Consider the following 4483-nt stretch of genomic DNA (forward strand, 5'->3'; position numbering starts at 1 on the left):
GTATGCATGGTACTTTGTTGTTTAAAAACCACTTTACGTGCACATTTCCTCATTAAATATGCATAATGAGTTATGATATGATATCATTCCCATTTCTTAGGGCAGAAAACTGAAACTTACAAACACTGTGATTTTTTTTCAACATCTCAAAATTAGAAAACCAGAAGAATCAGAAAACAACTTTGTATTCTCTGACTCAAAGTTTAAATTTCTTCCTACTGTCTTTGGCTTCTTTAATAACTGTATGGTCACATATACTAGGAGCTTAGTGGAGAGATATCAATCATTTGGGCTGTCTAGCTGATATATATGGATAATTATCTGATCTAATTACATACCAGAACTGACCTCAATCACAAAACAGTAAACATAAATACTTAAAATAAAAAGATTACCTAGTTTTCTTGACATGGTCACTGCTAGTATTGAGATATAGATTATACTGGATATTTATTTTCTGATAGTATGGTGATACGTGACGTACTGAGAAGTATTAGGTAGATCTATGAAGGGAAGGTTGGGGTTCATTGTCCTCTCCTGGACCAAAGTGAATTTGAAGTCAGAGTTTATTTGAGTGAAGATGAAACTAATATAGGCCAAATGAATAACTTAATCCAAGATTGAAAATTGGCCCAATTATAATTGGAAATTTTCTCTTTTATTTCTTTTTCAATATCCCATTCTCTATGCAAAGGAGTTAGCGTAAATATTTTCTTTCCATTATGTTACATTTGCTGAATTGGTTGTGGAGAGCCACCTTTGGTATAACTTGGTATTTGGGTCTGTCAGTGTTATGTATCCAGGAAGCATTCCATAAAAGAAATAAAGTTCATGCTCTGCTTTTAAAACCCATGTGTATATTAAGGAAAACAGGACCTCTATATTTTCTTTATTATATATATTTATATATATAATATTATATATATATATATATTCTTTATATTTTTATATTTTAGTATATATGTATTTATATACACACAAATATAACTATTTATCAAAATATTCTTTTGTGAGAAATACTTTATATACCAGAAGTTTTAAAAGCTTTATGATGTCTATGTTAGTACTGTGGTTTTATCTTGCCAGACTTGAGATTATATTTAAGTTCAGAACACTGAAATATTACATATAGGTTGATCTTATACTCACCATACACTCTCATTCTGTTTATTCTTGCTGCTGGTAAATAGTGGTGCTTCCTTCTTCATGTGAGTTCCGTTTTGAAAAACAGTCAAAATGAAGAGAGCTGAAAAAATGGTTTAAAGTGTCTGTATAACCCTCAGAATGGGAGGAAATATTTGCAAATGAATCAACTGACAAAGGATTAATCTCCAAAATTTACAAGCCACTCATGCAGCTCAGTATCAAAAAGAACAAACAACCCAATTAAAAAATGAGCAGAAGACCTAAATAGACATTTCTCTGAAGAAGATATACAGATTGCCAACAAACACGTGAAAGAATGCTCAACATCATTAATCATTAGAGAAATGCAAATCAAAACTACAATGAGATATCATTTCACACCGGTCAGAATGGCCATCATCAAAAAATCTACAAACAATAAATGCTGGAGAGGGTGTGGAGAAAAGGGAACCCTCTTGCGCTGTTGGTAGGAATGTAAATTGATACAGCCACTATGGACAACAGTATGGAGGTTCCTTAAAAAACTAAAAATAGAACTACCATACGACCCAGCAATCCCACTACTGGGCCTATACCCTGAGAAAACCATAATTCAAAAAGAGTCATGTACCACAATGTTCATTGCAGCTCTATTTACAATAGCAAGGACATGGAAGCAACCTAAGTGTCCATCAACGGATGAATGGATAAAGAAGATGTGGCACATATATACAGTGGAATATTACTCATCCATAAAAAGAAATGGAATTGAGTTATTTGTAGTGAGGTGGATGGACAGAGAGTCTGTCATACAGAGTGAAGTAAGTCAGAAAGAAAAAAAAAATACCATATGCTAACACATATATATGGAATCAAAAAAAAAAAAAAGGTCATGAAGAACCTAGGGGCAAGACGGGAATAAAGACACAGACCTACTAGAGAATGGACTTGAGGACACATGGAGGGGGAAGGGTAAGCTGGGACAAAGTGAGAGAGTGGCATGGACATATGTACACTACCAAATGTAAAATAGATAGCTAGTAGGAAGCAGCCACATAGCACAGGAAGATCAGCTCGGTGCTTTGTGACCACCTAGAGAGGTGGGGTAGGGAGGGTGGGAGGGAGGGAGATGCAAGAGGGAAGAGATATGGGGATATATGTATATGTATAACTGATTCACTTTGTTATAAAGCAGAAACTAACATACTGTTGTAAAGCAATTATGCTCAAATAAACATGTAAAAAAAAGTGTGTATATTTAAAAATATTTTTAACAGCTTTATTGAAGTTCAGTTGGCATACAATAAATTGCACATATATAAAGTATACACATGATAATTTTTCACAACTGTATGAATTCATAAAACCACCACTGGAATCACAATAATGAATATATCTGTCATCCTGAAAAGTTTCTTTGTGCCCCTTTGCATTCCTTGCCTCCTGCTCCTTTGTGCCCCACTCCCATCTGCTGGCAATCACTGATCTGATGTCCATCACTGCAGAGCAGTTAGCATTCTTTCAAAGAAGATATGAATGGAATCATGAAACATGCACAATCCTTTGTCTTGCTTTTTTCACTCAGCTCAGATTGGAGACACTCATCTATTTTGTGTGCATCAACAGTTCATTTGTTAATAAGTGAGTTTAGCATGGTTGCAGGATACAAGATCAATATGCAAAGAAAAATTTCATATTCAGACAATACTGCAAAGCTACAGTAATCAAAACATCATGGTATTGGCACAAAAACAAACATATGGATCAATGGAACAGAATAGAGAGCCCAGAAATAAACCCACCCACCTATGGTCAATTAATCTTTGACAAAGGAGGCAAGAATATACAATGGAGAAAAGACAGTCTCTTCAGCAAGTGGTGTTGGGAAAGTTGGACAGCCACATGTAAAACAATGAAGTTAGAATACACCCTAACACCATACACAAAAATCAATTCAAAAATGGCTTAAGGGCTTAAATATAAGACATGACACCATAAAACTCCTAGAAGAGAACATTGGCAAAACATTCTCTGACATAAATCATACCAAAGTTTTCTTAGGTCAGTCTCTCAAGGCAATAAAAGTAAAAGTAAAAATAAACAAATGGCACCTAATCAAACATACAAGCTTTTGCACAGCAAAGGAAACCATAAACAAAGTGAAAAGATGACCTAGGGACTGGAAGAAAATATTTGCAAATGATGTGACCCACAAGGGCTTAATTTCCAAAACATACAAACAGCTCATACAACTGAATAACAAAAAAACAATCAAAAAATGGGCAGAAGACCTAAACAGACATTTCTCCAAAGAAGATATACAGATGGCCAGTAGGCACATGAAAAGATGCTCAACATCGCTAATTATTAGAGAAATGCAAATCAAAACTACTTTGAGGTACCACCTCACATTGGTCAGAATGGCCATCATTAAGAAGTCTAGAAATAACAGATTCTGGTGAGAGTATGGAGAAAAGGGAACCCTCCAACACTGTTGGTGAGAATGTAAATTGGTACAGCCATACGGAGGTTCCTTAAAAAACTAAAAATAGAGTTACCATATGATCCAGCAATCCCACACCAGGGCATATATTCAGACAAAGCTATAACTGAAAAAGATACATGCTCCCTTATGTTTATAGAAGCACTATTCATAGTAGCCAAGACATGGAAATAACCTAAATGTCCACTGACAGATGAATGGATAAAGAAGATGTGGTACATATATATAATGGAATATTACTCAGCCATAAAGAAGAATGAAATAATGCCATTTGCAGCAACATGAATGGACCTAGAGATTGTCATACTGAGTGAAGTAAGTCAGACAGAGAAAGACAAATATCGTATAATATCACTTATATGTGGAATCTAAAAAAAAATGGTACAAATGAACTTATTTACAAAACAGAAATAGAGTCACAGATGTAGAAAACAATCTTATGGTTACCAGGGGGGGAAAGGGAGAGAGATAAATTGGGAGACTGGAATTGACATATACACATTATTATATATAAAATAGATAACTAATAAAGACCAACTGTATAGCACAGGGAACTCTGTTCAATACTCTGTAATGAACTATGTGGGAAAAGAATCTAAAAAAGATTGGGTATATGTATATGTATAACTGATTCACTTTGCTGTACAGCAGAAAGTAATACAACATTGTAAATCAACTATACTCTAATAAAAAATTTAAAAAATAAATATGGGCTTCCCTGGTGGCACAGTGGTTGAGAGTCCGCCTGCCGATGCGGGGGACACGGGTTCGTGCCCTGGTCCGGGAGGATCCCACATGCCGCGGAGAGGCTAGGCCCGTGAGCCATGGCTGCTGGGCCTGCGCATCTGGAGCCTG

Source organism: Mesoplodon densirostris, chromosome 1 (assembly GCF_025265405.1).
Source record: "Mesoplodon densirostris isolate mMesDen1 chromosome 1, mMesDen1 primary haplotype, whole genome shotgun sequence".
In the NCBI taxonomy this organism is placed as follows: Eukaryota; Metazoa; Chordata; class Mammalia; order Artiodactyla; family Ziphiidae; genus Mesoplodon; species Mesoplodon densirostris.